Here is a 13,051-nt window from a genome sequence, read left to right as displayed (position 1 = left end):
GGTTTGTTGCATATTACCACACCTGTACGATATCGGGGGTCGTTTGAACCTACATTATATATGTAGTCAATAACTATCCATATAGTAATAAAATTATAGTAAATATAATTTTTAACATACTTACCGAAATGTATAGAGAGCTAAGATATTGTGAAGGTTTCAATAACCTAGTCAGACGACTTGGTCTTTCAATATGAGGTCTGGGTATATGATTATCCACATCCACAACGTCGCTATCAATAACCTTCTTTTTCTTCTTCTTCTACAAAAACATATTAATTTTTTTTAATATACTTTGAAAAAATAAAAAATTTAATATAAAAAAATTACATAACCTCCCTCACGATTTGTTTTTGTTTTCGAAAATCCAACTTTGGTGGATTATCCACATTATCATCCTCGTATACTCAACTTGATTTTCGTTGCCTACCAAATTGTTGGGTCACCGGGCTTGGCATCGGAAAACTAACATCCAAATTCTTTTTCCCCTACATTTAAAGAAAAAATAATTAATAAAAAAGAAAAGCAAATTTACCAATTAACTAACCTAATTTTTTGTTTTTTCTATACAAAGAATATACCAAATATAACATTGTACATTGAAAATGGTGTGACAATAACATATTTTATGACAAAGATGAAACTACCAAAACACAAGGTTATTTTGTCAAGACATTATACTTCAAAGTATCTATCAATTATAAACATAGAAAAATTTTCAAATGGATAGTACATTGCTATAATATGCTATAATTAATACATCATACTATAATTAAGACATTATACTTTAAATTTCTTCAAATTGATAGTAAATTGCTAAAATTAATTATTTTACCTCAAAACCTCCATTGAAAAAAGCTTCTAATTCATCCTCTTCTCGAAGTCCCCCTTTATTTTTCATTCATCGGATTTCTTCCTCCAAAGATTGAAGTCTCGCCAGTATTTCTAACGCAGTTCTTTTGTTAATTCTCACCGTATGAGTTCCTTCAGTGGACTGGGTAGAATGGTTGTTTCCACAGGATGGATCAGACGAAGATGCCCCTACATAAATTATTTGATATATAAATAATAGTTGAAATATATTAATACACTAGTTTCTACTTTTACCATTTTACTTACATCTTTTCTAAAGTTGTACAGAAGAAGAGACTTCAGATGATTCACCCTTCAAACTAGTAAAATATGACAAATAATGTGGAGTAGAGCACTCGACATTTGAGGCAATCATCTTTTTTGGGTTGATGCGCCTTTTCCTCGTCAACATTGAAAACATAGAAAACTCTCTCCCAATTCAACCTTCTAATATGAAACCACCGCAAGATACGGGGATAAAATCTATTTTGTTGTATCGCAACACTTCCCCGAATTATTGGGAACATCTCTCATATCCATATCTTGTAATAAATATTAGGAACATCTCTCATATCCATATCTTGTAATAAATATTAGGAACATCTCCCATATCCATATCCCATATTCACATACGGCTTTGTTTGATGATTGATATGATCCTCAAATTTTTTAAACATACCTGACAATCTACGGTATGTATTAGACCATAGATAGCTCCCCCCAACAGTACCTATATTATATACAAAAGCATTAGTTTAGCGTATAAAAAATAGTATTTTATTAAAAATATTAAATTGACAAATATCTATTATATTGATCCAAGTTCTCCACCACCCATAACCATTCATTGGTGACTTTATCATTGAGCTATTTTCCCAAAAAAAACCTTGATTGAGAATATATAGCAAAATTGCTCGCACCCCGTCGTGAGCCGATATATCCTTAAACCGTTGATTCATGATAAGGCCCTCTAAATCGCCTATAAGTAAGCTAATGTCCATGCAATGTGGGAAGACACTTGACCGAAATGTATTATCACCATATCCGTGTTTATACATAGTAACAAATTCGGTCTTTGATCTCAGACACTGACCTATGTGAAGTCCAGACACAAGACTAAACTCCTCGGGCCCAAATGACAATGTACGTCTAGAAAACTTAAAATGTAGACGCTCAGTCGGTCCGTTTCAGCAGTAGGGCGCAACATATGCAGAAACAGCCCATGAATAAGAAGTCCATCCCCGACTGAGCTGGTAGGTCCAACAAGTAACCGAAGCTATTTTTTGAAAAAAATCTCTCGCACTCGTCCGTTTAAGCCACTCAAAACTTCATTTAACTTATGACATGAAGCTTGACAGGTATGTTACTCATCATCCTTCTGTTTGGAAGCTACAAAATTAAATAAACATTAAGGTTATATAAAGTTTTATAAAAGTAAAACAGTTATATAAAAAAAGCAAAGGAAAAAAACCAAGTAGAGAAAGCACGCACTATAAGACTTAATCATTTCATATATTCTATTTACTTTGTATAAAAAACCAAAGGAAATTAGTTGACAACATTTTTCGTATTTTCTATACTAATAGAAATATAGCATTGTACTTTGAAAATGGTGTAACAATAACATATTTTATGACAAAGCTGAAACTATCAAAACACAGTGTTATTTTATCAAGACATTATAATTCAAAGTATCTATAAATTATAAACATAGAAAATTCTTCAAATGGATATTACATTGCTATAGTATGCTATAATGGAGACATAGAAAATAACATACTTTATCACAAATTGGAAACATGGAATCATATATACAATCGTTAAGATTTCGTAGAAACATTCTTTTTTGGCAAAAAACGAAAAAAAAAATTAAAAAACCATAGGTTAAAGGAAACCTACGGTGTACAACATTTAATACACAAAATGTGCATTAAGTGATTGTACACCATAGGTTTTCAAAAAAGCTACGGTTTCATTTTTTTTCAAAAAAAAAATCAAGTAATCAACAATATTTATAGTTGTTTATTGATTGTAACATTTAAAAAAACAAAATAAAAACCCGAAAAAAAAACAAAAAAAACCCGTAGGTTTAAAGAAACTTACGGTGTACAACCTTTTAATGCACAAACTGTGCATTAATAGATTGTACGCCGTAGGTTTCCAAAAAACCTATGGGTTCGTTAATTTTTTTTCAAGTTTTTTGAAAAAAAAATAATGAAATCATAAAATATATATAATTGCTTACAAGGTACAACAAATAAAAAAATAAAAAAAAACTAAAAAAAAATCCATAGGGTTCATACGATACCTGCGGTGTACAAGTCCACACTGCACAATCTATGCATTGTTGACTTGTACACCGTAGGTTTCGTATGAAGCCTACGGTTTTAGTAATTTTTTTTGGTTTTTTTTTTAAGTTATCCCCATATACAAAAACTAATCCTAATCAAGAATACGATAAATTTTGATAAAAAAAAAATGGACATACCTCGTTGTTCTCTGGGTGCTCCATTGAGAGAAAAAGTAGGCAAACCAAGAAAACAATAATCAAAAGTAACCTAATTTGAAAAATTATACATTATATACTATGGGTGAATGGGCCACGAAAGAGTAGACGGGCCGGGACACAGTAACTCATTGCCATAAAACAGTAGTTACCAGTCGTTGATCGTAGTCAACCCTGACCAATCTACTATTTCGTGGGCTATTTTTGGCTAATATGTTTTTTTTGGCTATTTTTGGACAGGTAATTAGTGTTTTAGACTAGATTAGTAATTTCCTCTATATCTTATGATTCATATAATCTCTACATATTAGGCATATAATTAGTTCACATTATGAGTTTTTACTGTGAAAAATAATTATTTTTAAAACTGTGGTTCCCACGAACTATAACCTATTTTAAATTATATAAATATATACATGTTTGTTTAGGCTCGCAAACCTAACGAGCTCAACATATAAAACTCTTGTTCGAGCTCATTTAATAAGCAAACCTAAACAAAGCTCGAGCTCAACTCAAGTTTTTTTTATGAAATCGATCCTAAATAACTAAGAAGTAACTCAGCTCATTTACACCAACCTGAAACTAAACTCGAGTTCAACTCGGAGCTTTTTACGATCAATCCTAAACGGCTCACTCAGAGCTTTTTACGATCAATCATGAACGGTTCACGAGTAGCTTACCTAATTTATACCCCAGTATTATTTGAGTTCTTCGACTCAGGTATTCATTTGTAACCAGTTTTAAGCTTAAGATTATACCCTAGTATTAATTGAGTTCTTCGACTCATGTATTCATTTGTAATTATTTTTAAGCTTAAGATGATAAATCTGGAAAGTCTTATTTGAGTTTTTTTTATTCATATAAGGGGATGTTTGGAAAAAAAAAATAACTTATCACTTATTAGCTTATAAATAAATGTAAGCTTATTAGCTTATAAAAGCTTATAAATAAATGTAAGCTTATTAGCTTATAAATAAATGTAAGATAACTTATGAAAAAATTTTTAACTTATGACCCACACACCCTAAATAAGACTTTCATTTCATTGTAACAACTTTTAAGTATAAGATTATAGAGAAGATAAAAAGCTTCCGAACATTTATTACTATCGAAGAGTAAGCATGTTTCAATATACTCTAAAATTTTCGAATGGTTAAGACCTTCTCTTAATTAAAACCTGATCAGTCAATCATTCGACCTGTGAACTACTTGCTTTATTTTGAATAAAATATCTCTTCATGTTATGTCTGGTAAACCATTAAAATCAACATATAATAACGAAATTCAATTATTTATTAAATAATTAAAATTCTTATAATAAATATTAAAATCAAAAGAAAGTACAAACATTACTAATTTTTTAGTGGTACGAATAAATAAAATAGAAGTAGAAAGACAACCAAGAGATGATTGATGATAATCTTGAAGGAAAAGAAAGCAAAATCGAACAAGCAACAATCCATCCAATTATATTCCACAATTAATCATCAAATTCGAACCCCCAATAACCCAATTCATTCCTTTATACTTTTTTTTTTCTTTTGATTTCGTCTTCACAACCCAATAAAATCTGAAAAATTACAAAATAAAAACCCTAATTTTCCCCATAACATACACCTTCCAACACACCAACCCCTAAATATACCATGAACCGGAGACGAACCGGTTTGGTTTTGTTGAAGCCCCATCAGATCCGGTCCACCTTGTCGGCTCTGATAACCGGGTTCGCCTTGGCTATGGCGTCTTTACCGGTTTTCTTGAAATCGAATTCACAATCGTGTTTCTCCGGGTACCTATGGCTTCCACAGAACGTATCTCCACACTTGCAGATGAATCCCATCACGCCGACCTTTTTGTTGCAGGTTAAACACCGGTTCCGGACCTTTTCCTTTATTTCCACCGCCGCCGCGGTCGCAGGCGGCGGAAGAGGTTCAGATCCGGATGAGGAAGAGGAAGAAGAGGGAGTTTGATGAGGGAAAGATACGACCTTGTTGACGAGCTTATCGACGGCGGCTTTGGCTGAGGCGGCTTGTTCTTCCTTGATCCGGTTGTCACGGAAGCACTTTGAGCAGAGGTTCATCGTGGCGGCGGAGCCGAAGAAGCCGCAGCCGTTGGCACACGGCGCCGGTTCGGAGGGTTTGAAGCTTGTTCCGTCGTTCATCTTGTTGGCGTCTGAACCCATCTTCTGATTTCAATTTAGAAATCAAAATTCGAAAAATAGTCTGCAGAAATTGGAGAAGAAGAGGTGAAAAGATTGCAGGCGTAAAAAGCGAGGGTGGATTTATATAAAGTGGGGAAGAGGAGAGATAGTGATTTTCTTTTTTCTTTGAGCAGAAGTAAGGGTAACGAAGAAAGGATTGTTACCAAAAGACTAAAATACCCTTAGGATGGATTGTTAAATGCGTTGGATTAATACTTGGTGAGAGGGTTGTTTTGTCTATCCGATCAAGGGAAACCGACTACCTTTAACACCTTCTTCGTCTTGTCTTGTAGCATTGGGAAAAGTAAAAGACAGATATACCCTTATACCTTTTAGTTAAGAAAAAGGTAAAGCTAAAGATTGAATCATGATAATCAAATTTTATTATATTTAACAAATATGATCTTTATTTGAACTTTTATGAAAAAAAACAATTCGATTTTGGGTAAGGAATCATTGCAAAATGCTTATCTTTGATAACAAATGTCAAGTTGCATATCTAACTAAAGTTGATAAAATATTTTATGCTTGTTTGATTTTAATCGGTTGATGTCCCCATAACTATTTTGAAAATATTATTCAAATAACTACTCAAAGTGAAGATTTAGTGTATTGTTCATAACCATGGCCACAAGAATGTTTCTAAGTGTAGGATTAAAACGGTTCTCAGACCGAATCGACCAAGAGCAAGAAAAACTGATACCGAAGATGGATATTCAGGGAATTGAGAACCGAACTGATTTACATATTCGATTCCTTTATGGTTTCGGTTTTCATTCGATTTCGTTCTATGTTTAATTTCCTTTGTATTGGGATGAGGTGGAACTCGACCAAACTGATCCAACATTGGAAAAACCGAAACCAAAAAAAATGAAACTTCAAGAAACCAAGAACCAAATTGGATACCCTTATTCAGTTTGATAATCGGTTTCTTAGTCAATTCACACATCCGTATTTATAAGGCTTTATTGCCACACTACATGAGTAGAAAGTTTAATACAACGCAATGATTATTTCAACGTAACATTATGTTAGGACATTGATGTTATGCCATCAGACTCAAAGCTTAGCATACTATTAAAACATATTATCACATTAATACACTCGACATGTACAATCTCAAAACTTATTAAAACATATTATCACATTAATACACTCGACAAGTACAATCTCAAAACTTATATATAGATTATGGTTTGTGAATATTGAAACACACATGTATTGATATGCTCTTAAAAGTTTAAATAAGGATCTCCAAATATTTCATTTATGTAACACCAATTTCCAGGTATAGACTTTTTTGTTGTTATGGCTTTCAAGCTCAAAGGTTAGATTAGGTTGGCCAAGACATGGTGATGTTGGTACCACCACGTGGCGATGCCTGATGAAAACGTGTAGCTTAAGTGTACGCCACGACATGACATTGTCATGGCCATGATGTGGCGACTACTTTATGCTAAACCCTAATTATGGGGTTTATGCCCCTATTTAAGGGAAGTAAAGGCTAGGGTTTGCACACCATCAGCCCCCATCACCCCCTTTCACCCTTAAAGAAATCCTAGCCTCCATTGTGTCATTTTTGACGCTTTTCTAGTGTTTTGTGACCTTGAAGGAGAAGAAGAACGTGTTTTTGAGCATTGATCCAACAAACAAACCTCGCCATCATTTTGTTGCACACCTTTTGGACCTTTGTAAGTCCTCAAATTGCTATCTTTTTTGTTCAAACCTTTTAGATCTAGGTTTAGAAGCTTGTTCTTCATGTTCTTGTTGATTTGGATGAGTAGATTCTATAAATTTAGCAACTTTATGGATCCTTGGGATGCCTTTGGGGTTATGTGTTCCAGATATAGAGTTTTATGGTGTTTTTGGTCTCATGCACAAGTATGAGTTTATTTCTTCCATGTTTTTGACCTAGTTGGGAAGAGATGTACATTAGACATGCATGTATATAAAGCACTGATTTTTATGATGCATTAGGTGTATGAAAGCCTTCTGGAAAGTATAGATGAATGGAATTGGCAATTAGGAGCTTAATGCATTAAGATGACCAGAACAGTTCCCACGACATGGAGGATTGGCCCCCACAACGTGATGAAAGACAGTCTCCACGACTGTTTTGTCCTGAGGCCACCATGACATGGTAGAAGCTTGGCCACGCCATGGCGGTTGGCTGTGAGACTTTAGACTGCTGACTTTAACTTTTACCGTTGACTTTAGGTTAATTTGAGGTTTTTAGGCATAGTTTAACAATTGGTCACTGATTGTATAAGTAACATGTAGTATCGGTTCCTAGATTTTGTGAGTTGTGTTGTTATCTGCTAGATTGCGATGTGAACTTTCTCACTATACGTTGTACTGCAATATGTATCCTTATGTGTAGGATGTTGGTATGATGTAGTGAAATGTTAGATTGGTAGATCTGTTTATGATTACTTGTGTTAGCCAGTTATTTGTTTGTGTGCATATGTCGATATATTATGGTTGGGTTGAGGCGCTCCTACTTTGTGATGTAGGCCAAGATACCAGGGTTGTCCAGTGTACTGTATGCCTTGCAAGGCGGTCCAGTCAGACGATAGGCCCAAAGGAGCGGTCTAAATATTATAGGCCTTGTGAGGCGGTCGAGTAGACTGTAGGCTCAATATAGCGGTCCAGGAGCCGTGTAGGCCTTGCGAGGCAGTCCAGGCAGATTGTAGGCTCATGTGTACATGCATTGTATGTATATTGTTATGTGGGGTATTTTGGGGGACTCACTAAGCTTTGGCTTACAACTGTGGATTTCAATGTTTCAAGTACTTAATAGGATCAGGGGAAAGTGAAGGCTTAATTGTACACATCATCCTATGGATTTTTATGTTGAGAGATATTATTTGATTTTATGATTTTATTATTATGTTTTGCAAACAATGTTTGATTGACTTATGGTTTTTATGAAAATGGATTTTGAAAAATCAAACCTTTTTACTATGTTTTTTGGACGTTACAATTTATATTTCCTACAAATATATTATTCTTATGATAATCATTGAGCTGGCCTAGACTGCCCATCCTAGGAGGATCATATTATATGTATATTATGTAAATAGTGACTCATTAGATGGTTGATATATGAACATTGTTTACAATGACTCAATCTGCACTGGAATTTATGCTCATATGATGTGGTTGTTGAAACTTGAACTGTTGATCAATATATCACCCTATCAATTACGTTATACCATGTCCATGTGGTGAAGATATGATAACTCTTAGTTCAATGTTTAAGCATGTGCATCATTTTCCTTATTTTGAGGATATTATGGTTTAACCCTATGTTGGTTGTGGGATCAAGGGTGACATATTTTTTAGTTCTTTGATAAGTATCATCATGGTGAGAGTGTGAAAATCCAAAAAAAAAATTGTCTCGAGTAAGTAGGATAAGTCTTAAGTTTAGGCATTACCTTCGTTGTTATAAGGACATTATGATCAACAACAACCCCTTAAGTGTGGATATCACATTCTTCGTTCAAGGAATATTATGATTTGCCTCATTTATGTTGATAGTGTGACCTATAAATAAGTTTTAGATATTTTCAAACTTTAAAATACATATATTCTTGTAACTACCTGTAATATAGATTCACAATATACGCAGGGCAATTTTGGTGTCATGTCTCTAAGTAAACTTTTCCCAGAGCAAATGCTAAGGTGTTGGGGTGGAACTAAATGTTATTGTTTCCATGACTAGCTATTTACATATTCAATTGGTGTCCTTTCCTTTTATGTATGTAGGGCTCCCTATTAGGGAAAATATAGAACTTATCAAACATTGTAAATCGGTGATAGAAAAATTCCTATCAAATATCTCTATATGGAAGGAAAGAACGTTATCATTTGGTTGACCACACCTTCATCAAATCAATTCTTAGGAGCCTTACTATAACGCCCTGATTCTTAGTTATTGATTTTATGAGAATTTTCTTGTTTTCAAGGTCTACTCAACGAGTTGACTGCCCTTCTCGTCGAGTAGCAGCGGGTTGGTCCACATGATTTAGTGACCTACTCGCTGAGTTCAAGAGGGGACTCGATGAGTAGGAGCTGGTAGATGAAACCCTAAATTTCGGGGTATTGCACCCTATTTAAAGGATCATTGGCCTCCACCATCCTCCCCTTTACAGCTTCTTGGCACCCTTAAACCCTAAATCGTGTGTGTGTGTGTGTTTCTTTGGTGTGTTGAAGCTTAGAAGAGGAATCTTGGTGAAGAATCATTTAGGGAACAAGTAAATTGAAGCAAGGAAACTCGTGGGAAGCAGAGGTCTACTACAGTTGGCACCCTTTTTGAAGGTATTAGGTTGTTACCTTGGCTCATTTCATTCTAGATCTCTTTTGGGTGGATTTTAGGGCTTTCCTAGTATGTTTGGAAGCTTTGCTTGTGTATAAGCTAAGATCTGAAGTTGTAACTTCAGATCTGAACTATCTTGGGTCTTTAAGTCCATAAAGCTTCCAACTTTTGCAAAGGTGAGACTCTCCTTAAGTGCAAAACCTCCATTACAAGCTTAGTTTGTCATTTTAAGACTTTAGGGCCTTGCATGCACGTAAAGTTTGCAACTTTACGTGATAAACATGCCTTAGGGGACTGGATCTACAATATGAAGCCTTAGCATGGCTTAAAAAGCCTCTGTATGTATGAAGGACTGAATGGACTCGGCGAGTCGGGTGAATAACTCGGTGAGTCCAATGAAGATTGCCTTGGGCTCGGCGAGTCAGTCGATGAATCGGCGAGTTGTCTAGGGTTTTCCCAAACTTTGGACACGTTTGAAAGCGGCGAGTTGTAGGTGAAAACTCGTCGAGTTGGCCGAGGAGTTACGACCACTGAAACCAGGAACTCGACGAGTCACTCAAGTGACTCGGCGAGTTGGTGAGCATGCAAGGAACTCGGCGAGTGGCTGGTTGTACTCGACGAGTTGAGGTCAACATGGACTGTTGACTTTGATAGTTGACTTGGACATTGACCAAGGGTTGACTTTTGGACTACTGGGACATTTTGGGAAATTGGAAATTTACAAGCCTGGTTCTATGGTGCATTAGGTGGTGGAGTTGTACCGGCAACCCAAGAGCTTGAGTTTATCTTCGAGTCGACAATATAAGGTGAGTTATCCTCACTATACCAATAGGTCTAAGGCACCAAGGTCGTCCTTTTATATATTCGTATCTGGATTATGGCATGATACGCTTATTGATTACATCCTGGTAGTCAGGATGGTGGTATGCTTATGCTTAGTGGCCTGGTTAGGTCAGTGTCTTCGTTATAAGATGAAGCTATGTTAGTGACCGGTTAGGTCTGTATCCCGATTATTGGGATGTTGCTATAATTAGTGATATGTTAGATCGGTTTGACTGTTATATGATATAAGCTAGCATATGATATTTATGTGCACATGTTTATTTGATTGGGGGTTGGGTTGAGGCGGTCCTGCTTTGTGTTGTAGGACAACATACCCGGTGAGCGGTCCGAATAGGTTGTAGGCCCTGCGAGGCAGTCCAGTCATGCTGAAGGCTCGGGAGCGGTCCATATAGGTTGTAGGCCCTATGGGGCGGTCCAGTCAGGCTGAAGGCTTAATATGCATGTTGTTCTGTAATTGTTATATGATGTGGTTATATTTGTATGGCATTGGTATTTTGAGGGAACTCATTAAGCTTTCGGGCTTACAGTTTCAGTTTATTGTCTCAGGTACATCAGGGGATCGCGGCAAGGCGAAGGCATGATCGTACAGCTCCTCATGATTTGTTTATTTTTCTGGGAAAACTCTGATATTAGACATTTAGAAAACAAACTTTGTAATGATGAATGGTTTTAAATGGTTTGAAAAAGTTTTAATTTGGCATGAGTGTTACAAGTTGGTATCAAAGCCTTGGTTTGAGTGAATTGGAGGAACACTCGTGTGACTCCAGTCACAAATCAAGGGAAAGATTTTAAAATGATGTTTTTAAATGGTTTTCAAAATAAGTAAGAGAGGATGCAAAGTATACGATCAGCCCGAGCCAGTACGTTGACCCCAAAATACCATACAATTATTTGATATTATGATATGATAGAACATCATGCAAGTACTAGGCTAGGGATCCTCATGAATTGCATGATAGAATTGCCTGATCACGTGATGCCTGCTAGCCTAGGGTTTCTTTACATGAGATTGACATCATTACTGTAGTTACTTGTGTATGTATCACGGTTGTACATAATTAAGATCTTATAGCCCGAGAATCTTTGATTTGACCTTATGTTCTACTCTTATTGATTAGGGCTTAGGTTAGGATCAAATATTCGAAAGTCTATATGGTCCAGCGTTATGTATGATTAGCATACACTAATGCTATAGGTTTGGTGGAAGTTTCATAAATGGGTGGGTTGTGTGAGGCCGATAGGTCAGTCGTGATTCAATTAGCCTTCCTCTAGGAGTGAGGATTGAGCGCTCGCTATTCTTATGTATATTGTTAGGGTGTTGTGGTGATACTTGAGACAAATATGGGTAGGTGTAGAAGGTAGTATGGGCCCGTACTATTGAAAGCACAGGACCCATATGTGTATCAAGGAAGTCACAACCCCTATGGTTTAGTCGGGAGTTGGTTCCCAGTTATCTGATATCTTGTGGTTTGTTTCAGAATGGTGATGTCGAGACGCTTTGTGACTGGATCCGGTTCAGTATCGGGATCAGGAGACGGAGGCTGGGAGGGGCCAACAGCACCTGAGCCCGTGGTGTAGATGGGTACAGAGGAGTTGGATGCCAGGATGCGGGAGATCCTGCATGATGAGGTTGCTGCTGTGTTCCGGGCACAGCTGTCGAAGATGTTTGGGTCTATTAAGACCACCATGGTCGAGTACTTCGACGAGCGTTACGCAACCCTTGCGGAGACGGCTGCCGCTGCAGCTACATTGGCTGTAACAACGACAGGGGGAGGAGGAGGAGCCACTCGGGGCTTCTAGTACAGGGACTTCGATAACACAAAGCCCCCTACTTTTGATGGGACACAGGACCCCATCAAGGCTATGAGGTGGATTTCAGATGCGGAGAGGTGTTTCTTTACCTGCTCGTGTCCTATTGAACAGAAGGTCAGGTGTGCTCTGAACCTGCTAAGGTCCGGGGCCAAGGACTGGTGGAGATTGGAGACTGGGTCGTACAGTGATGATCAGAGAGTTGTTGTTACTTGGGATCAGTTCAGGGATATGTTCCGCGTCCGATACATTCCGCGGGTCGAGCGGGAACGTTTGTCACAAGAGTTTTTGAGTTTGAGACAGGAGGGGGAGTCGGTGCCGGAGATCACCCGCATGTTCACAAAGAGGGCCATGTTCTACCCAAAGTTTGCTTCTGAGCAAGCTCAGTTGACATGTTATCTGAGCATGCTCAAGACTGACATCCGTCAGTTTGTGTCTACCCAACGATGTGATACTCTTTTGGAGTTACAGGAGGCTGTTAGGCGGCGTGAGTTGGAGATTGAGCTATAGATGAGGGAGTAGC

General features: G+C 36.9%; 1 pseudogene; it reads right to left on the bottom strand.

The window, feature by feature from the left end:
* Nucleotides 1–4,801: 4,801 nt before the first annotated feature.
* On the bottom strand, nt 4,802–5,664 carry LOC145057110 (zinc finger A20 and AN1 domain-containing stress-associated protein 1 pseudogene; annotated as a pseudogene).
* Between the last annotated feature and the right edge of the window lie 7,387 nt (nt 5,665–13,051).

The sequence above is a fragment of the Lactuca serriola genome, chromosome 6, assembly GCF_051521515.1.
Source record: "Lactuca serriola cultivar US96UC23 chromosome 6, Lser_US96UC23_V15, whole genome shotgun sequence".
Lineage (NCBI taxonomy): Eukaryota > Viridiplantae > Streptophyta > Magnoliopsida > Asterales > Asteraceae > Lactuca > Lactuca serriola.
This window is presented reverse-complemented; position numbering and strand designations above follow the sequence as displayed.